This window comes from Thalassophryne amazonica, chromosome 5 (assembly GCF_902500255.1).
Source record: "Thalassophryne amazonica chromosome 5, fThaAma1.1, whole genome shotgun sequence".
NCBI classification, from domain to species: Eukaryota; Metazoa; Chordata; class Actinopteri; order Batrachoidiformes; family Batrachoididae; genus Thalassophryne; species Thalassophryne amazonica.
In genome coordinates this window covers 19,386,872-19,409,788 of record NC_047107.1, presented here as the reverse complement: position 1 = coordinate 19,409,788, position 22,917 = coordinate 19,386,872, and the positions used below count along the sequence as shown (strand labels likewise).

At 41.6% G+C, this 22,917-nt stretch overlaps 1 protein-coding gene and 1 long non-coding RNA gene across 2 annotated transcripts in view; both read left to right on the top strand.

Annotated features, from left to right (window-relative positions):
- Positions 1–22,917, top strand: part of si:dkeyp-14d3.1 (transmembrane protein 132C) — an 807,657-nt gene that overhangs the window by 16,952 nt on the left and 767,788 nt on the right. The gene's annotated exons all lie outside the window — the stretch shown is intronic.
- Positions 4,802–21,894, top strand: LOC117510147. The gene is made up of 3 exons (XR_004560631.1): positions 4,802–4,813; positions 13,016–13,017; positions 21,713–21,894. It is a non-coding gene; the product is annotated as an uncharacterized LOC117510147 (long non-coding RNA).

Here is a 22,917-nt window from a genome sequence, read left to right as displayed (position 1 = left end):
TCGAGGCGGCAGCGTCTCGCCGTTTCAAGTTGAAAACTTCCACATTTCAGGCTCTGTTGATCCAGTAAGTCGTCAGAGAACAGAGAACTTTCAGAAGAAGTCGGCATGAGGAGTTTATTTGGACATTCCATTGTTAACGGACATTTTGTAATGAAAGAACGTGCGGGCAGAGTCGCATGTCGGGCCGGACCCGACCGCGGGGGGTCACGACAGGAAAAACACCTACGTTGGAAACCTTAACGGGCAAGTTGGAACATGCCCAAGCTGTTAAACAATTTCTCAGTTACTCACTTGTTGAAAGCCATCAAAAGCCGCCTGAATTTTACAAATGGTTTTCAACACGGAGGTGTTTTTCCTGTTGCGGCACACACAGATTCACCGAGTCGTCACAGAAACGACTCAGCAAATTTGCGCGCACGTCTTTCATTAAAAAATGTCCTTAAACAGTGGAATGTCTGCATAAAGTCCTCATGCTGGCCTCTTCTGAATCTTCTCTGTTCTCTCACGACGTCCTGGGTGAATTAAGCCTTAAATTAGAACGTTTTCAGGTCGAAACAGGCCGACGACGGCACCTGGAAGCGCTGCGCGACGTCCCGCTCCATGGGAAGTCCTTACAGTGACAGAAACACCCCATAATCTCTCATCAGCCGTTAAACTTTTCACCGAAAACCAGCTTAATTTCTCGAATAGTGTCCACTCGGATATTCCTCACAGGTCCAGAAAAAATGTTGATAAAGCAACGCGCGCCATCCACAGCGGCTATTCAGACAAAGAGATTCTGACGGGCGGGGTGGAGCACTCCTCACTCAAGACCTGCCCACAGGCGAATGACATCACCGACACGCGTAAAAAAACTCACACATGCACACGAGGGTTCAAGCTTGTCTGACGTAAAAACATATGAATCAAATCCATTTATTTTTTGAAAAAAATAAAAAGGACCGCTTTTTTCATCACAGACCTCGTATATCTGGTTGTTAGACGCTATCCAAGATGGCGGCGCTGTGGCAACAGCCAGCGAATGAGCGGATCGGCTTGGTCCTCCATCTAGTGATTAAATAGAAATCAATGCTCGTGTAGTATGGACAACAAGAAAACATTGGGGCACAGCAGAAGTTTATCACAGGTGCTAAACCTCTTTTCGATGAGGGGTTCTCAATCCACTCCTCAAGGACCCCTGAACCTGCACATTTTCCATCTCTCCCTGCTCTGCCACAAGCTGATTTGCTAATTCAGTTGTAGCCTGACAACTGGCCCTGAATTGGGCCAGATATTGGCCTATCTCTCGTTGCCTGTGATTGATTGACAGCCGAGATGCTGATATCAGCCTCACTTTGATGGGGCGCAAGCGCTGCTCTCCTATTGGTCGTGTAGGAGTAGGAAATCTCACTCCAAAATGGGGGCCAGTATTTGGCCCAATTCATAGCTGGGCCAGTTGTTGGGCTAATTCAGTTGCAGAGTTAATCAACTCCTGACAGACACCTGAATTAGCAAATCAGCGTGTCGCAGAGCAGGGAGAGATGGAAAATGTGCAGGTTCAGTGGTTCTTGAGGACCGGTGTCACAGACCAAACGGTCCGTCCCTAAAAATCGGTCCGCCTTTTGCATCTGCGCATGTGTCATTTTGGACCACAGCAGCACATCTAAGATGGAGATTCTTCACTCAAAGCAATCAAATGGATTATTGGGATTATTAACCATCAGATGATAAAGGTTAACCCTCTTAAATCATTCTAAAGGCAGTGTTAAGCAGAAACGAGGCCGTTTTAAGCAGAAACATGAAGAAATTTCATGACGCTTTGAAATGGCCGACGCGCAGTGAACGCATAAGTTGGCAGCTCGTTTAGCCACGGCGCTCTGATCGCTTCCGCCACATTTTATGATGAAATAATGCTGAATTTATGTGTAAATGATTGTTGTGCAAAAGCTTCAGATATCTGTCGCTGAGATAGATGATGACTGGTGTGCAGTTTGAAGTAGAAACGAGGTGTTAATCCATGAACCGCATCATCAGGGGGACCAATTTTTGGGGGGGACTGTTCGGTCTGTGACACCAGATTGAGAGCCCGTCTTATAGATAACCCTCTCAACTTGTGAGAACGTGTCATCATCATAATCTCTCTTTTTTATTGAACTGCATGAAGATGATCGAAGCGCGGAGCATGTCACACCAAACAGTTTTTTTAAGGTAAATTGTGAAGGTAAAATCAAAAGCAGTCAAAAACATCCAGTTACACCCAAGACTTCAGAGGGTTAAGATACAAATGGTCCATCTTGGTGCATTATTTTTTACCAAAATTGGAGCAACTTTAACTTTTGACCCCTGTACAAACTGATACTGACTTTTGTCACCATTTGTGCTGTTTTTACCCCATAACTTCTGATCATTCAGTCATAAATAGTCCAAACTATACCTTTTTGGAATCTTTACAATCAGACAAATAATGTGGTGTAGGTTTCAAAATGATTTGAGCATTTTTAATTTTGATCCCTGTGTAATTCTTCAATTGACCCCTACCTGGTCGTCTATTGAAAATTCAAGTGGACAGTCGTTTTTTTTTCAAAACAGTAATGTCTACGGAGTATTTGTGCTAACTTTGGTGCTTGTATCACCATTTGCATGATTTTGCTCTTAATATTCTCTTAGCTGCTGCACTACGTGAGCCTCTGTGATCCCAGCAACAGCAATTTGGACAGAGAGAAAAAAAAAAAATCAGTCAGCCAGAAATAACTGCACCTATGGCATTTGTTCAACAGCAATAAATCAACAGGGAAGCAGAAAGTTTGCTGAAGTGGTCGCCGGCAGTTAGCCCTGTGCTTCATTAACAAACCCAGAAATTAAGATATAGTGAGGCTAAAACATGTTCCATTGCTAACAGTAGTAATTAATAGAAGAGGAAACATAATTCTGGAATAGATGAGTCTATCCTGGACTTGAATGTCTTTTACAGAATCTGCTTTATCTCTGCAGGGAGATCATTCCACAGTACAGGTACACAGTAAGAGAAGGGTCTGTGCCTTGCTGACTTTTCATAACTGTAGGCACACAAAGTAGAAACACACACACTCATTTTCAACCATTTATCCAAGATCAGGTCACGGGTGCTGGACCCTATCCCAGGGTCCCTCGCTAAACTGTCTGTCTGTATTTTCTTTCTTCCTTGCTATCTAAATTGCTTGCTTGCTTATGATTTTAAATAATTGAAAAGTTTCAAATTTATTGTGTTGTTTTATCCATTCCTTAGGGCCCCTTCACACATAGTGCGAAGTTTGGACGAAGTTCACACTTAGTGTGCGTGACGCAGGAATCGTGTGCAAACCATGTAATGTCGTCCCTGCTGCCAATGGCTCGTACACCTGTTGCTACAACTATTTGTGCACACAAGCACCCGAAAACACCAGTTTCTGCCAGATCGGATTTTAAAGTTTTTTATTGGTTTATAAAATTGTTCACGGACTGGCACCTTCCTACCTGGCGGACTTGGTTAAGCCCTACGTACCTGCGCGACCCTTGCGTTCACAGGGCGCAGGGCTTCTGTTTGTTCCGAGGATGAAAAAGAAGACTGTGGGGTATAGAGCCTTCTCCTACCATGGTCCGACTCTTTGGAATGATCTGCCTGCTGTTATTAGGCAGTCTGACACGGTGGAGACTTTTAAATCAAGACTGAAGATCCACTTTTTTAGACTGTCTTATCATTAATTTAATTTGTTTTTGTGTTTGCTTTGTAATTTCTTTTTATTCTACTGTGTTTTATCTTTTTATTGTGCTTTTCTTGTTTTTAATTTTGTTTTTAAATTAATTTGTGTTGTTATGAATTGTGTGAAGCGCCTTGTGGCAACTTTGTTGTGAGTTGGTGCTATATAAATTAATAAATTGAAATGGAATTGAAAGACCAACCTGGTCTCATGGCAAGTCGTGCTTCAGCATCACGAAATATACATTAATCTATCGGTTTGTGATATTGTGACGAAAAGCGCCTCATTTTTGTCACGGCAGCACAAATTCATTGTCATTCATTGTGGCTGCACGAAATTAAAAGTGAAGTGGGGTTGTTGGTGGTGGTTATGGTTAGGGTGGGGGGAAGGAGTAAGATTAGGTTATGGTTAAGGTTAGGGTTGGGGGTAGGAATAGGGTTAGGAATAGTGAGTTAAAAAAGCTCTGTCATGAAAATTTGACTCATTTTGTCACGGGAGCACAAAAAAAAAACAAAAAAAAAACGTGAGACTGGGCTGGAAAGACAGAGTGTGCGCTGTGCAAACCCATCGCACCCTCTCACGGCAGGTGCCGGCCAAATTCCAGATGACGCACGAACACCTAACACTGCTCGCATGGTCAGTTGCACTCTTGGCACGACAACAGACTGCAGACAATCACTGTCATACTGCTGTGAAATTTGTCCACATTCTCCACGAGTGTGACTTTGCAAACACACACACTGACATGTGGGTGTGTGCGTTCCACTCATGGGAGGCGTGACTTCCGACAGAAGCAGCTGTGGTGATCTGTCATTCTGGACATTCCAGCAACACAACACCTACTGTATTAGCACAGTCATGGATTAACAATTGTCCACTGTGAGGCAAGTTTGTGTGATTGCTGAGTTTACGTGGACATAAAACATATATCGCCATGGTGGCGACAAGCTGCAGCCAGCGACTGCACGCATGGAGTAGACACTGACAGCCCCCCAGGTTGAAATGGACCATCAGATCACAACACGCAGTGGGCGATCTGACCGTCACGTGACCCACGTGAGCTATGTTCCACATGATGTATTGTCTGTGCTGTGGCACGCTGTCCACAAGACATGCGTGTCCGGCAGAACACGCGTGCGGCTGACTGGACACATCTGACGAGTAGCTATGGACATCAGAGCACACGGCTTCTCATTCATGTCATTTCATGACTGTATGTCTGTGACCATGGGTCATCACCAGAGGAACAGACAGATCATATTTGCATTGCCCACTTGATAAATGCGTTGTTTTTATATGGTGTGGGATTTATTTATTTATTTTTGTAATACTTCCATGTCATTCCTGATATGAGGCAGCTTTCCACAGCTTTCAAAGAACAGCTCTGTAGCTCAGTAATAAACTGTCTGACTGGGAATCAGAGGTTTTGAAAGGTGCAAGTTTGTGTCCCGGATGGTATGTTTTTTTTTTTGTTTTTTGTTAAACATAAGCGTTGCAATGTGGTCCCACAGGTACCGGCTTTTTTTTAATGTTTTTTATTTATTCCACATAAGCGGCGCAATGTGGTTCTACTCGTACCAGTTGTTTTTGTTTTTTCCCACATAAGCAGCGTGATGTGGTTCCACATGTACCAGCTGGTTTTTATTTCTTCCACATAACTGGTGCCATGTGGTGCACCTGGCACTTTTCCTGCTCGACGGACACCGGCGCATGCACGAACTCTTGTCGGCGCTAATTGTTTCGTGCTCTTATTTTGAACTGTTTCACGCTGTTTCGCCATTTTTGTACAAACGGCGTCCAAACTTCACACTCTGTGTGAAGGGGCCACAAGTAAGGTCCCAAGAATGTTGCTGGAACATTTCAGCTCTCTTTACCATGAAATTATGTGTATGTGGGCCTGTGAATTATTCTTCAAGATTACCCAGTCCTAGATCAAATCGCTATAGACATTTGACTTTATATTTGATATTTTCTTGTTCTCTTGTAACACACTGGAGCTTTTTTGGATTTTAATAAAGGCCTCTAACAAGTGCACCACAGCGACATCATGCAAGCAATGGGAGAAATTTAGTTGTTGCAACCAGCATGCTGGTAAGCTTTGCCCATGCAAAAGAAATCAAACAGCAGCTGCACGGATAAATACTGTCGTAGCCTGTCGTGATCGCCATATTTCTACCTATATTACTGGAACTGACAAAGCTAAGTACAGTTGTATGCAAAAGTTTGGGCACCCCTGATACTTTTATAAATCATTGGTTGTCTGGATCAGAAATTTCAGTTAAATTTATCATATAGCAGACAAACACAGTAATGTTTGAGAAGTGAAATGAAGTTTATAGGATATACAGAAAGTGTGCAGTAATTCATTAAACAAAATTAGGCAGGTGCATAAATTTGGGTACCCCAACAGAAAAATACATCAATATTTAGTAGATCCTCCTTTTGCAGAAATAACAGCCTCTGAATGCTTCCTATAGCTTCTAATGAGAGTCTGGATTCTGGTTGAAGGTATTTTGGACCATTCTTCTTTACAAAACATCTCAGGTTTGTTTGTTTCCAAGCATGGACAGCCTGCTTAAAATCACACCACAGATTTTTTCAATAATATTCAGGTCTGGGGACTGAGATGGCCATTCAAGAACATTGTACTTGTTGCTATGCATGAATGCCTTAGTAGATTTTGAGCAGTGTGTTTAAGTTCGTTGTCTTGTTGAAAGATCCAGCCCCGGCGCAACTTCAACTTTGTCACTGATTCATGAATATTGTTCTCAAGAATCTGCTGATATTGACTGGAATCCATGTGACCCTTAACTTTAACAAGATTCCCAGGACCTGCACTGGCCACACAGCCACACAGCATGATGGAACCACCCCAAATGTTACTGTAGGTAGCAAGTGTTTTTCTTGGAATGTTGTGTTCTTTTTCAGTCATGCATACCACCCTTGTCATGTCCAAATAACTCAATTTTAGTTTCATCAGTCCACAGCACCTTATTCCAAAATATAGCTGGCTTTTCCAAATGTGCTTTAGTGTACCTCAAGCGACTCTGTTTGTGGTATGTATGCAGAAAAGCGTCCTCTGCATTACAGCATCTCCTTGTGCAAAGTGTGAACAAGGAGATCTCTGATGTCTTGGGTGAACGATGCACAGAGACACTGTCTGCAGCAAGATGTTGTAAGTCTTTGGAGAAAATCTGTGGGTTGACTATGACTATTCTCACTGTCTTTCACTTCAGCTTATCTGAGATATTTCTTGGCCTGCCACTTAGGGCTTTAACTAGTACTGTACCTGCGGTCTTCCATTTCCTCACTATGTTCCTCACAGTGGAAACTGACAGCTGAAATCTCTGAGATCACTTTTTTACCCTTCCCCTAAACCACAATGTTGAACAGTCTTTGTTTTCAGGTCATTTGAGAGTTGTTTAGAGGCTCCCATGTTGCCACACATTAGAAGAGATGCAAAGAGGGGAAACATTTGCAAATGGCCACCTTAAATACCCTTTCTCAAGAAAATCATCCATAAGAACGTTTTGCAAACATTTTACATAACGTTCTGGGAACTTTTTTGTTACCTGGGGAACACATGCAAACAAGGGGAGAAAATGCAAACTCCACACAGAAAGGCCACAGGTGGGAATCGATGCTGTGAGAATATAGTGCAAACCGTTAAACCACCATGCTGCCCTACAAAGTAGACAGGTTAAGATCAAACAAACTCCTAAAATCAATTCTAAAATGAAATGGAAGCAAGTGGAGTGAGTAAAGTACAGGAGTAATATGCTCACATCTTAAAGCTTTTTTAAAAGATCAGCAGCAACATTTTGTACAAGCTTGAGGTGTGCAAGGGATCACTGGTTAATGCCAACATAGATTGCATTACAATAGTCTAGTCTGGAGCTGATGAAAGCATGAGTGACCTTCTCCAGATCATGTCTATTGAAGAAGGGCTTTACTTCAGCCAAAATACGAAGTTGGAAAAAAAATTGTTTTCACAGCAAAACGTTTCTGCTGATCAAACCTCAAACAGCTGTCAAATATCACTCCCAAATTCTAAACAGCTGGTTTTAAATAATTAGCCAGGACACCAATGTTGTTAGAGGCTACAACATTCAGCATGCATCACTATCCAAACTGAACACTCTCAGTGTTATTGTCATTCGCATACAGGAAATTTTGTGACAGCCACTGCTTTTTCACACTCATTTATCTGGACTACAACTGGAAGCCAAAATCAATTAGACAGATTATGCTTGGCTATGATTAACCTTAAAGACAGCATGTACAGTAGGGTGGTCCTCTACAGTATGCCAAAAATAAAAATATGACTTTCTTAAGGTGCTTCCTGACAGAATTCTTCATCTGGATGAGAAAATGTTTTGTGCAATGTTTTATTTTGATATGACTATTCTAAGGATGTCTCTTGGGCACCTTCCTAGGGAGGTGTTCCAGGCACATCCACCTGGGAGGAGACTCAGGAGAAGACCCAGGACTAGGTTTAGAGATTATATCTCCACAATGGCCTGGGAACACCTCGGGATCCCCCAGTCAGAGGTGGTCAATGTGGCCCGGGAAAGGGAAGTCTGGGGTCCCCTGCTAGAGCTGTTGCATCCATGACCCAATCTCAGATAAGTGGTTGAAGATGAATGAGAGTGATAAGTGACAACTATTCTAACCACTGCCACACGCGGGGTAGAAGTTGCAGTGGTTGAGCATATTTGCTCAAACCAGCAATAGTAATGTACCTGTTCACAAATGAAATAATAATTGAAACAACAATCCTTTCTCCTTTCACTGACCATACAGGAGAGATTAAAAAAAGTATTACACGTCACTGTCCACCTCTTTGGTAAATACAAACAATCATGGGAAGTGGCATTTGGTTCCGATTTTCTTCGCCTCCGGGAACTGACGTCGATGCCACTCAACAACCTGCAGCAGGTATTGGTGCTGCTGTTCATCTTTCATTGGGATCTGATTGTAATCCTGGCTAAGTGCAACTTCTCCCTCAGCAAAATCATTAATAGCAGCAATGTTATCCAGGACCTGCTGTGACCACTGGAATGACAGGCCATCCTCCTACTCTGAGGGGTCCTTGATGAGGAAGTCCATGTTGATGTTAAATGCCTCAAAAATGCGAGCTGATGCAGATGTAACAAAATCTGTCACAAATGAACTAATATATCCAGTCCATAAATCAAAATGTCACAAAAAACACGAGCCGGGTGGCAGTGGTTAATATCTTTCAAATCTCATGAAATTTCACCCAATTAATTTTTACCCCTAAAGCATAGGTGTCAGACTGATTCCAGAAAGGGCCAAGAGGGTGCAGGTTTTCTTTGTAACCACCAACTCCACCAGGTGATTTCACTGATGAACATCACTTTGAGCAGATGGGAAGAGTTCATCAGTGAAATCACCTGGTGGAGTTGGTGGTTACAAAGAAAACCTCCACCCTCTTGGCCCTTTCTGGAATCAGTTTGACATCTAAAGGAACCAAAAAATGAAGAAATACCTTGAAAAACTTCAAGTTTGTTTCTCAGGACCATCCTAATCTACAAAGAAAATAGAATTGGGCCAAGAATAGAAGTCTGGAGCACTCTATAATAAAGAGGACAGGTCACCAATCATCACAGAAAAACCCTCTGAGCCAAATAGGATTTAAACCACTTAAGTATAGTGCCATTTAATATCAACAAAATTAGCAAAATGGGAAACAAGTACAAGGTGGTCCACAATATCAAGGGTTGCTGTGAGATCCACAGTAGCAGCACAGTAATATTCAACAGACAAAGTCATGCCATTGTGTACTTTTAAAAGTGTTGACTCAGTGCTGTGTCATGACCTAAATCCAGATTGGATTTTTTCAATTACATTCTAAAAAAGACTGCAGCTGTATCGAAGCAACCTTTTCTAAAACCTTGGAAAGAAATGACAGATGAGAGACGAGTCTTAAAGTGCACAAAACTGATGAATCAAAGGGAGAGTTTTTTTTAGGTTTTTTTTAACCCTCAAGCGGCCAAATTATTTGAGCGACGGATATGGCCGAATGGGGTTATTTATGACCCCACTGACTTTATATTGGAATACTTCTATATAAATGATTGTTTTAGGGTTCTTCATATTTATTTCACTCTCTAATATATTTATCTGTCATTCTTTTCATCCTCACTCTGGGCATCAAGAATCGGTCTCAATGCTTGTGCAGCTGTAAATCGTGCTATTCTAGGTCTGTTGGCCATGCTTCTTTGCAAAACAGTAAAATATAATGATAAGAGTTGGCTAATTACAATACCATGTGAAGCTATAATGTCAAAAATCTCATAGATCTTCCTGGGGTCATAAGTGACCCTGCACAAGGTTGGAATGCATTGGCCGATCCTTACAAAATTCTATGAACAAATGTAGGACAAATAGATTGACAAATTCGCAGTAGGGAACTGTTTTCCAATTAAATTTAGAAAAATGGTGCACAAAAATAGATGCTTGGGGTCATAAATGACCCCACTCTGTCACTTGAGGGTTAAGAAGGGGCTGAACCAAACATGTTACATGTTTAAAAGCCTCCTTCACAACCTTCTGGTAGTTTGTTAGAGTGTCTCTCTGTATACCCAGAGACACGTGTAATTTGTCCTTCCACCTTTGTTCAGCCTGTCTGCAGCGTGGCTTGCGGCCAACCAGGGATCAGTTCTTCATTTTGTGGATTTGCACTGAAAAGGACCCCCAGAGTGTCGAATTGTAGAGCATTTGGACTGCAAAGAAGAAAGAATTTTTTTCTGGGAGTGAGATAGAAACCAGCCCATGCATGGCATAAAACTGAGAGTCCATAAAAGCATCAGCAAATTCCCCAGCTGTTGAGGAGGTGACCAATCGGCAGCCACAGGCGGAAAATAGTGGCTTATTAGCAGATGGAGCAGCAGTAAATTAAAAAGTAATAGAAAGATGATCTGAAATAGCCCTGTCAGATGTGTCACTGAGGGAAACTGAGAGCCCATGTGACACAAAGGGCCAAAGAGTGTCCAAGATTATGTGTTGTTCCAGCCACTGATTCATTTAGCCCAAAGGAGTTTAGAAGGCACAGCACAGGGTAGGCAATCTCCACCACAAACAGCTGGAGTTTAAAACTAGAATAATTATACCAGCTCCCAATTCAGATCAGGGAGACAGATACCCTCTCTACTTTTAAGATTAGGCTTAAAACTTTCCTTTTCGCTAAGGCTTATAGTTAGGGCTGGATCGGGTGACCCTGGACCATCCCTTGGTTATGTTGCTTTAGACGTAGACTGTGGGGGGGTTCCCATGATGCACTGTTTCTTTCTCTTTTTGCTCCGTATGCATCACTCTGCATTTAATCATTAGTGATCGATCTCTGCCCCCCTTCTCGGCATGTCTTTTTCCTGGTTCTTTCCCTCAGCCCCAACCAGTCTCAGCAGAAGACTGCCCCTCCCTGAGCCTGGTTCTGCTGGAGGATTCTTCCTGTTAAAGGGGAGTTTTTCCTTCCCACTGTGGCCAAGTGCTTGCTCATAGGGGGTCGTTTTGACCGTTGGGGTTTTTCATAATTATTGTATGGCCTTGCCTTACAATATGGAGCGCCTTGGGGCAACTGTTTGTTGTGATTTGGCGCTATATAAGAAAAAAGTTGATTGATTGATTGATTGATTGATTGATTATGTGGATATAATAATCAGCATCTAAAGTTCGCTTTGACGACAGCATCCAAATCATTGCCTTGTCCTGGTGTTCACAGGGAACTGAAGAATGAACAGCCAGTGGAGGAGGAGCTCTGAAAAGGTATTATTTTCATGCGCTTTCTGCCAGGTCTCTGTGAACAGCAAAAAATCCAGAACATAACTGGAGGAAAGTCATTCAGGATAAAAGTCTTACTTATTAAGTAGTACTACATGGTATAGGTGGTACACAATATAAATTGGCTGTATCAAATTGGTACGATTGGCGGTACCAATCGTGATAACGCAAGTTTTAGCATTCAGGAAAACTTTGTGAAATGTATGTGCTTCTTTGCTGCAGACAGAGTGAAGGCAAGGGGGGTTCTGAGCTGAGGCGTGTCTCTCACTGAGACAAGGAGTGTTTGGAGCAGTGTCTTTCACACTTAGCAGTCAGCTAAACAGGGGATCTGTCGCGGACATGTGCGCTGAACACCACAAAGCCGTTGTTTGTTTATTTCAGCAGACGTCCGGGGCGGAGGCGACACTGCATCACAAGCTGAATCAAACATTTGAGAAAGAACATTAACCCTAGAACACTGTCGCTCAAATTAGTACACCATTACTAATTTTTACCGGGTGATTTTTACCTGATATAATATACCCAATAAAAAGTACTTGTCATTAAAATATATCAAAATATGACAATACATGACAAATAAGAATAGTGTTCTTTAATTTTAAACTGTGCCATGTCTAACAAAATGAAAAACAGGTACAATGAGGGGACCATATAAAAATGCTTCAAAATTACTGCAAAATTAGAAATTTTAGAACAAAAATTTCCAAAAAAATAAATAAATAAATAATAATAATAATAATAATAATAATAATAATAATAATAATAATAATAATAATAATAATAATAATAATGAAGCTGGAAACTTGTTTTTGGTCCATCCATTCCTGGGGTATTTGAGACTTACCTGGTGAAGACACAATCTCCTTGGCACACAAACAGCTATAGGAGAGAGGAACAAAATATGGCAACACTAGTTTCCAATTTCACAAAATTTTAACTTGGAAAAACATTTTCAAGGTCAAAGTCCTATTAGAAGTGACTTTTCATAAACTAAGTTAGATCTGCTCAACTGTCAGGAGTATGTATTTAGTTCATCCACTTGAATCAAAGTTTTTTGTGGTGTTGTCAGGGGTTTTTTTTTTCATCTTTTTCAGTTTCTGAATTCTTTTTCACATAATTTCACATAATTTTCATAAAACACTGGTTCACAAACAGACAAACAAACAGGGGCGATAATATAACTTCTTCCAAATTTGTTGGCGAAGTGACAAGAATAACCTTAGTGGGTGCAGATGGCAAGTCACATACAACGGCGCCATCTTGCATAAACTACAAAGCCACCATGCTGCTCAAGAGATGACCAAATTATGTTAAAGTTAGCGATGCAGCAAAAAAAACAAAACAAAAAAAAAAACACATTTTTGAACATATTGAAAATCCCAAGATGCTCATGGTCCCATTCTGGTTCACCACCAGCTTTCCCAAGATATGGGCCCAATTTCAAACGGTGGCCTTCTGAGATGGATATGTGTGAAAGTGAGAACAGGGTTTCAAGAGCTGGACCTGAGTTGCTGAAGTCGTGCTCACTAACTGGAGCCTATCCCAGCAATCACAGGGTTTGTGTCGGCTTCAATCGTTTTATGTGTGAAGGGGATTTAAGAAATTGCTCAAGATGCAGCTTTTCAACGGAGTAAGGCAATGTTCTAAAGCAGGGGTGGGTAACTTTTCCAGAAAGGGCCAAGAAGGTACAGGTTTTCTTTGCAGCCACTGATTCCACCAGGTGATTTCACTGATTAACTGATTCCATCTGCTCAAAGTGATATTAATCAGTGAAATCACCTGGTGGAGTCAGTGGCTACAAAGAAAACTTGCACCCTCTTGGCCCTTTCTGGAACGAGTTGCCCACCCCTGTTCTAAAGTCTTTATGTGTATGAGATTACCAGCATTTATCAGCATGTACACCTGACTATCATCAGTGTACCAGTGAAATGTAATCCCATAGTGTCGCAGTATGTGCCCAAGGGGTGCTATATAAAGGGAGAAAGCAGGGGACCTAAGATGGACCCCTGTGGAACCCCATATTTCATCGGAACAAGGTATGAGGTGATGTGATTTTACAGGACACATTGAGAGCGACTGGTTAGGTAGGATGTCAATCACGCAAGCACATTCCCAGCAATGACAAAGTCATTCTCTAGCCTATTGAGTAGTATGCAATGAGCCACCATGTTGAATACAGCGCTAAGGGCCCTGTCCGACCTTGATGATTTAGCCACCATATGTTGATGTATGAAAAATGTACAGAATACCATGGATACATAGTTATGCAGCTGTCACACCATGACAATTTAGCCAGCATATGCTGACAGCCCCGTTTTCACAGAGTGGACCATGTCGGTACTGCACTGTATGGTATGAGTCAGAACAGTTAAGTCTGACTTTGTTTGCATTTCCACTGCCAGAAAACCTTTTGGTTTTGCAGGCTGTGCACATAAATATTGACAAGCGCATCATGGAGTGCATGTACACGGTTGCGGGGTCTCGCTCCTACACACGGAGGCCAAACAATTTAGCATGTAGCGTTTTTTTTTATTTTGATGTTCTCTTGCTGAATCATGGGATTTAGTTTCATTGTGTGCAGAATGATGAGCAATCGACTGATGCCTTTGGTAAACATTGGCGTGAATGAATGGGGCGCTGTGAATCAACTTTTAAAAAAGTTAATTTTCTTGTTGTGGCACAAAGTGCCGGTGTTCTCTAGTCGCTGAGACACATACCAGGAGCAGACAAACACAGAGGGACTTCTTTTAAAATGCTATCTTTCTTCAGCTACAGCAAGGAACTAAAGTAAGTCATTTTCGAAAATCAGGACGCTTTATGTGGATACATTTTTGTTAGGCTGTGATGATGACTCCCACTGTAATGAACAGGTAAGTTTAAGACTTTATATTTAGTGCATGTGTGAATGGTTTTAATATTTGAAACAGTCTGAGCTGTTCACATGAGGACTGCAGCTTTCAGTGGTCCAGCCAGTCAACGGACACATTTTGACTTATGAGTAACTTACAAGAAATGTGTGTCAACAATCGCATAACTTACCTACAACTTATGTTCTGTGTATGTGGGACATATGAGCCATTTGCTGGCATGCATCGAAAATATTGTGCATGCCCAAAATTTTTCAACGTACTTGCCGTATTGCGACATACGAGGTCTATTAGAAAAGTATCCGACCTTATTATTTTTTTCAAAAACCATATGGATTTGAATCACATGTGATTACATCAGACGTGCTTGAACCCTCGTGGGCATGCAAGAGTTTTTTCACGCCTGTCGGTTACGTCATTCGCCTGTGGGCAGTCTTTGAGTGAGGAGTCGCCCAGCCTCTCATCGATTTTTTCATTGTTTAGGAATGGCTCAGAGACTGCTGCTTTGTTTGATCAAAATTTTTTCAAAACTGTAAGGCACAATTGAGTGGACACCATTTGATAAATTCAGCTGGTTTTCGGTAAAAAATTTTAACGGCTGATGAGAGATTTTGGTCTGGTAGTGTCGCAGTAAGGACAGCCCACGGCACCTGACGGCGATCTGTGCTTCGAGGCGGCAGCGTCTCGCCGTTTCAAGTTGAAAACTTCCACATTTCAGGCTCTGTTGACCCAGTAAGTGGTCAGAGAACAGAGAACTTTCAGAAGTCGGCATGAGGAGTTTATTCGGACATTCCATTGTTAACGGACATTTTGTAATGAAAGAACGTGCGGGCAGAGTCACATGTCGGGCCGGACCCGACCGCGGGGGGTCGCGACAGGAAAAACACCTCCGTTGGAAGCCTTAACGGGCAAGTTGGAACATGCCCAAGCTGTTAAACAATTTCTCAGTTACTCACTTGTTGAAAGCCATCAAAAGCCGCCTGAATTTTACAAATGGTTTCAACACGGAGGTGTTTTTCCTGTCGCGGCACACACAGATTTGCCGAGTCGTCACGGAAACGACTCGGCGAATTTGCGCGCACGTCTTTCATTAAAAAATGTCCTTAAACAGTGGAATGTCCGCATAAAGTCCTCATGCCGGCCTCTTCTGAATCTTCTCTGTTCTCTCACGACGTCCTGGGTGAATTAAGCCTTAAATTAGGATGTTTTCAGCTCGAAACAGGCCGACGATGGCGCCTGGAAGTGCTGCACGACGTCCCGCTGCGTGGGAAGTCCTTACAGCGACAGAAACACCCCATAATCTCTCATCAGCCGTTAAACTTTTCACCGAAAACCACCTTAATTTCTTGAATAGTGTCCACTCGGATATTCCTCACAGGTCCAGAAAAAATTTTGATAAAGCAACGCGCGCCGTCTCGAGCAGCGTGTGAAACAAAGGAATTCAGCCAAGAGGGCGGGACCACATCTCACTCAAGGCCTGCCCACGGGAAATGACGTCACTGACACGCGTGAAAAAACTCATGCATGCGAACGAGGGTTCAAGCATGATTGGTGGAATCACACGTCATTCAAATCCATATAGTTAAAAAATAAATAAATAAAAGGGTCGGTTTATTATCTAATAGACCTCGTATATCAGCGTGATTCAAAGTGCTCTTACCTTACACAAAACTTACCCATAACGTATTAGATGTACTCCTGCGTATGCCAGCATTTTCGGCATATGCTGATAAATTGTTAAAGTGTGACAGGGGTATAAGATCTAACAGTAACAGAACTGTGGTGGTGTTCAAATCCATTGCAAGCAGGAGATCATTTACCCCTTTAGTAAGAGCTGTCTCTGTGGAATGGTGCATTCTAAATGCAGACTGCAGTGGCTCAAAGAGGTCATTGTCAGGAAGGTGTTCCAGGAGCTGCTGTGAAACACCACAAGAATTGTGAAGAAGAACAAAATGAGATGTATCGGCCTATAGCTTCTCACTAGGCTGTGGTCAAGGTTAGCTTTCTTAAGTATTGCCGAAAGAACACAGATTTCGAGAACTGCCTAGTCACAGATTTACCATATTTTTTAAAAGACTGATGTAAATGAAGCACAAGGCATAGTCAGTGACTTGGAAATGTTCATGTATCCATCCTCTGACTTGTCGTAACAAAAGAGCCCATTATTTATGCAGCTCCTCTTCTTGGCTTTGATATTTTTATTTAATGTATATCCAGTTGTAGAGATATGCTTTTAGTTTAAGTTTAGGGAGGATAATTTTAAAAATTTTGATATTGAGAAGCCTGAATTACATTTGAAAAGGCATAAACAAATTAAAATGTGCAAAGGCCCAGGGGGGTGAATACTTGTGCAAGGCAATGTACCACTCTATAATAATACTAACCCCCGTGTTTATAATACAATGAAGGGATTTATAGTGCTTAAAAAAGGCCTTGAAACATGTAGCTGTTTAGAAATTAATAATAATAATAATAATAACAACAACAATCAATAATGTTTTCTAACTTTCACGGTTCTGTTAAAGTCTCCCTTCAATTATATCTACAAATGACAATCAAATATATATGAATGTTCAATGCCCTTGTCTTATTTTCCAAGTTATTGTTTTTCACTTATAAAATTTGAATAAATTAAGGGCGATAACAAGAAAACAATGTTTCTGAAATTTTCTACTTGTGCTCCTAAAATTTTCAGTCTGAATCCTTGTTCTCCTATAAGTGAGTTATCACCAATTCACTATCCAGAGATGATTGGGTAGCATTCATTCTGCAAACATCTGCTGCGGATTCGACATCTGTCGTTGTTCTTCATTGTTCAATAAAGTTTGAAAAAAAAAAAAAAAAAAGCTGCAGCTGTGCAGCCTTATGTTAGTTGGTTCAGCTATTCATAACTTTTATCTTTGCGGGCTTATGAGAGAGGCTCACAGTGTATTTTGATGTTGTTACTTTGTTATTCATATTATATGCTTTGGGCAGTTTGTGGTTCACTATGATTAATGTATGATCAATTCACTTTTTCTGTATTTAGTTTGAGTTATTCCACCTTTTTAATTTGCTTCATGCTCCCTCCCCATGAATAACAATGAATTGTTACTTCATCAATCTACAAAACATATGTCACTTGTCAAAGCAGCAAAAGTGCAGCCCAATTCAGAAAGAAGCTGAAACAATATGGACATTGAAAAAAAAAAAAAAAAATCCCCAACAAGAACTTTTCTGAGTATTACACTGAGGTTGACATTTTTCCTGCAGCCATCACTTCATTTGTTAATATACATCCATTCCTGAAACACATTCCAAAACAAGTTAGTATGCTGAAACATTCAGCACTTTGCAGTGCTCAGAATAGAATAGAATAGAATAGAGCCTTTGTTGTCATTGTACATACATAAATATGTCTCCGATCGGAGATTCTACTGGCAGAATCAGAGACTCTACCAGTAGAGACTACAATCGGAGACTCTACTAGTAGAGACTTGATTATACCAAGCCATTCATTATCATGACAAGATGATATCAAGACATCAAATGACAGCAATACCTTACTGTGGAAATTACAAAAATATCTGTGATATCAACTTCACAGTAGACCCACCCCATACTGATCACAGTAAGAAAGGGAGAACTTGTAATCAACGGAAATTGTCTGATCGGAGACTCTTCTCGTAAAGTTTCCAATCGGAGTCTCTACTGGGATTCTGCCAGAAGATTCTCCGATCGGAGATTCTACTAGAGACTCTGATCACACTGCCTACTGGTAGAATTTACAATTCTACCAAATCGCAGACTCTACTTTGACATACAGGTGATGGTCATATAATTAGAATATCATGAAAAAGTTGATTTATTTATTGATTTATTATTTAAACCCCAGGTTTCTTTTCAGCACTGTAGCCAGGCTGACAAAGAGTCAGAGCTCTATTGAGCTGAGTATTCCATTAACTTTAACTAGTAATGACTTCATGACTTTCTTTGCTAACAAAATTTTAACTATTAGAGAAAAAATTACTCATAACCACCCCAAAGACGTATCGTTATCTTTGGCTGCTTTCAGTGATGCCGGTATTTGGTTAGACTCTTTCTCTCCGATTGTTCTGTCTGAGTTATTTTCATTAGTTACTTCATCCAAACCATCAACATGTTTATTAGACCCCATTCCTGCCAGGCTGCTCAAGGAAGCCCTACCATTATTTAATGCTTCGATCTTAAATATGATCAATCTATCTTTGTTAGTTGGCTATGTACCACAGGCTTTTAAGGTGGCAGTAATTAAACCATTACTTAAAAAGCCATCACTTGACCCAGCTATCTTAGCTAATTATAGGCCAATCTCCAACCTTCCTTTTCTCTCAAAAATTCTTGAAAGGGTAGTTGTAAAACAGCTAACTGATCATCTGCAGAGGAATGGTCTATTTGAAGAGTTTCAGTCAGGTTTTAGAATTCATCATAGTACAGAAACAGCATTAGTGAAGGTTACAAATGATCTTCTTATGACCTCGGACAGTGGACTCATCTCTGTGCTTGTTCTGTTAGACCTCAGTGCTGCTTTTGATACTGTTGACCATAAAATGATATTACAGAGATTAGAGCATGCCATAGGTATTAAAGGCACTGCGCTGCGGTGGTTTGAATCATATTTGTCTAATAGATTACAATTTGTTCATGTAAATGGGGAATCTTCTTCACAGACTAAAGTTAATTATGGAGTTCCACAAGGTTCTGTGCTAGGACCAATTTTATTCACTTTATACATGCTTCCCTTAGGCAGTATTATTAGACGGTATTGCTTAAATTTTCATTGTTACGCAGATGATACCCAGCTTTATCTATCCATGAAGCCAGAGGACACACACCAATTAGCTAAACTGCAGGATTGTCTTACAGACATAAAGACATGGATGACCTCTAATTTCCTGCTTTTAAACTCAGATAAAACTGAAGTTATTGTACTTGGCCCCACAAATCTTAGAAACATGGTGTCTAACCAGATCCTTACTCTGGATGGCATTACCCCTGACCTCTAGTAATACTGTGAGAAATCTTGGAGTCATTTTTGATCAGGATATGTCATTCAAAGCGCATATTAAACAAATATGTAGGACTGCTTTTTTGCATTTACGCAATATCTCTAAAATCAGAAAGGTCTTGTCTCAGAGTGATGCTGAAAAACTAATTCATGCATTTATTTCCTCTAGGCTGGACTATTGTAATTCATTATTATCAGGTTGTCCTAAAAGTTCCCTAAAAAGCCTTCAGTTAATTCAAAATGCTGCAGCTAGAGTACTGACGGGGACTAGAAGGAGAGAGCATATCTCACCCATATTGGCCTCTCTTCATTGGCTTCCTGTTAATTCTAGAATAGAATTTAAAATTCTTCTTCTTACTTATAAGGTTTTGAATAATCAGGTCCCATCTTATCTTAGGGACCTCGTTGTTGGGAAAGTGTAAGTACACGGACCCACAACAGGGGGCGCAAATGAACGGACAATGGAATAGGTCAAATAACACACTTTACTGTTGTGAATATGCACAACAAGGACAACAGATTACAATAAAGGACAAAGTCAAATTCACACAGGTGTCGTGTGGGCAGGCTCGAAGATAGGAGACGCCTCTCCAAAGTAGAACCGGAACCACACGGTTTCCTCCGCCACCAGACCCCGGGAATACTGGAGCCGCCAAGTCCCGAACTCCCAGGTGGCCACTGCCTCCGTGTGTCGGACCTGGTACTGCTGGCGAGGAATAAAGAACAGTTAAAGGAGGGCGCGTTCGCACCCAGGAATCCGAACGGCAGGTAAGCTACCTCCACCTCTCGTTGGGAAGTTCTCTCAGAGAAATGCACAAAGTCACAAAGATCACTGTCAAACAGTTAGCTGAGTACGTTACCTTCTCGGTAGAAACGATATCTCGGCAAAGAGGTGGAGACGTCGTCCTGCTGATATACTCCTGCCGATCAGATGATTGGTAACAGCTGTTGCAGGTGATGTGTGACAGCTGTCACCCTGGCTGCTCCTGTGAGGCGGCTGCGCCCTCTGGTGCCTGGAGCCCGCACTCCAGACAGGGCGCCCTCTGGTGGTGGGCCAGCAGTACCTCCTCTTCTGGCGGCCCACACAACACTCGTAGTACCATATCACCCCAATAGAGCGCTTCACTCTCAGACTGCAGGCTTACTTGTAGTTCCTAGGGTTTGTAAGAGTAGAATGGGAGGCAGAGCCTTCAGCTTTCAGGCTCCTCTCCTGTGGAACCAGCTCCCAATTCAGATCAGGGAGACAGACACCCTCTCTACTTTTAAGATTAGGCTTAAAACTTTCCTTTTTGCTAAAGCTTATAGTTAGGGCTGGATCAGGTGACCCTGAACCATCCCTTAGTTATTCTGCTATAGACGTAGACTGCTGGGGGGTTCCCATGATGCACTGTTTCTTTCTCTTTTTGCTCTGTATGCACCACTCTGCATTTAATCATTAGTGATCGATCTCTGCTCCCCTCCACAGCATGTCTTTTTCCTGGTTCTCTCCCTCAGCCCCAACCAGTCCCAGCAGAAGACTGCCCCTCCCTGAGCCTGGTTCTGCTGGAGGTTTCTTCCTGTTAATACGGAGTTTTTCCTTCCCACTGTAGCCAAGTGCTTGCTCACAGGGGGTCGTTTTGACCGTTGGGGATGTACATAATTATTGTATGGCCTTGCCTTACAATATAAAGCGCCTTGGGGCAACTGTTTGTTGTGATTTGGCGCTATATATAAAAAAAAAAAAAAAAAAAATTATTTCAGTAATTCCATTCAAAAAGTGAAACTTGTATATTATATCCATTCATTACACACAGGCTGATATATTTCAAATGTTTATTTCTTTTAATTTTGATGATTATAAGTGACAACTAATGAAAATCCCAAATTCACTATCTCAGACAATGAGAATATTACTTAAGACCAATACAAAAAACAAAAAAAAGGATTTTTAGAAATGTTGGCCAACTGAAAAGTATGAACATAAAAAGTATGAGCATGTACAGCACTCAATATGTAGTTGGGGTTCCTTTTGCCTGAATTACTGCAGCAATGCGGCGTGGCATGGAGTCGATCAGTCTGTGGCACTGCTCAGGTGGTATGAGAGCCCAGGTTGCTCTAATAGTGGCCTTCAGCTCTTCTGCATTGCTGGGTCTGACATGTCATCTCCCTCTTCACAATTCCCCATAGATTTTCTATGGGGTTAAGGTCAGGCGAGTTTGCTGGCCAATTAAGAACAGGGATACCATGGTCTTTAAACCAGGTCCTGGTAGCTTTGGCACTGTGTGCAGGTGCCAAGTCCTGTTGGAAAATGAAATCTGCATCTCCATGAAGTTGGTCAGCAGCAGGAAGTATGAAGTGCTCTACAACTTCCTGGTAGACGGTTGTGTTGACCTTGGACCCCAGAAAACACAGTGGACCAACACCAGCAGATAGCATGGCACCCTAAACCATCACTGACTGTGGAAACTTTATACTGGACCTCAAGCAACGTGGATTCTGTGCTTCTCCTCTCTTCCTCCAGACTCTGGGACCTTGATTTCCAAAGGAAATGCAAAATTTACTTTCATCAGAGAAGATAACTTTGGACCTCTCAGCAGCAGTCCAGTCCTTTTTGTCTTTAGCCCAGGCAAGACGTCAAGTCAGCAGTCTTCCCCGTGATTGTGTAGCCTACAGAACGAGACTGAGAGACCAGTTAAAGGCCTTTGCAGGTGTTTTGAGTTAATTAGCTGATTAGAGTGTGACACCAGGCGTCTTCAATATTCAACCTTTTCACAATATTCTAATTTTCTGAGATACTGAATTTGGGGTTGTCATTAGGTGATTTGGGGTTGTCATTAGTTGTCAGTTATAATCATCAAAATTAAAAGAAATAAACATTTGAAATATATCAGTCTGTGTGGAATGAATGAATATGATCTACAAGTTTCACTTTTTGAATGCAATTACTGAAGTAAATCAGCTTTTTCATGATATTCTAACTATATAACCAGCACCTGTATACATACAATGAAATTTGTCCTCTGCCTTTAACCCATCCTTATTACATTTAGACACAATCCAACCACTAGGAGCAGTGGGCAGCCACAGTCCGGAGCCCGGGGACCAACTCCAGATGTAGACGCTGCCTTGGTCAGGGGCAGAGAAAGGAGCAGACCCTAAATATGCATGTTTTTGATTGTGGGAGGAAACCAGAATGCCGGGAGGAAATCCACACAAACACGAAGAAAACATGCAAACTCCACACAGAAAGGGTGATCCCACGACCTTCTTGCAGTGAGGCACTAGTGCTAACCACTAATCCATCATGCCACCATGTTGCAGTCATTCAACAGAGCACCGGCCCTTCTAATTTCATTCTAAATAGCAAATTGGGGCACATTTAGAAGAATCACAGTAACTCCTTGATCCATCTTTTGTCAGTCCTGATCAAACTTTGTATACGCAGTAGTTAAGGCCATCATCAACACCAGTTTTGAAATTGGGCTGAAATTTTTAAGCTGTTCAAAAATTTCATCCCGTTTTGCCAAATTGGCATCATTTGGGGCCA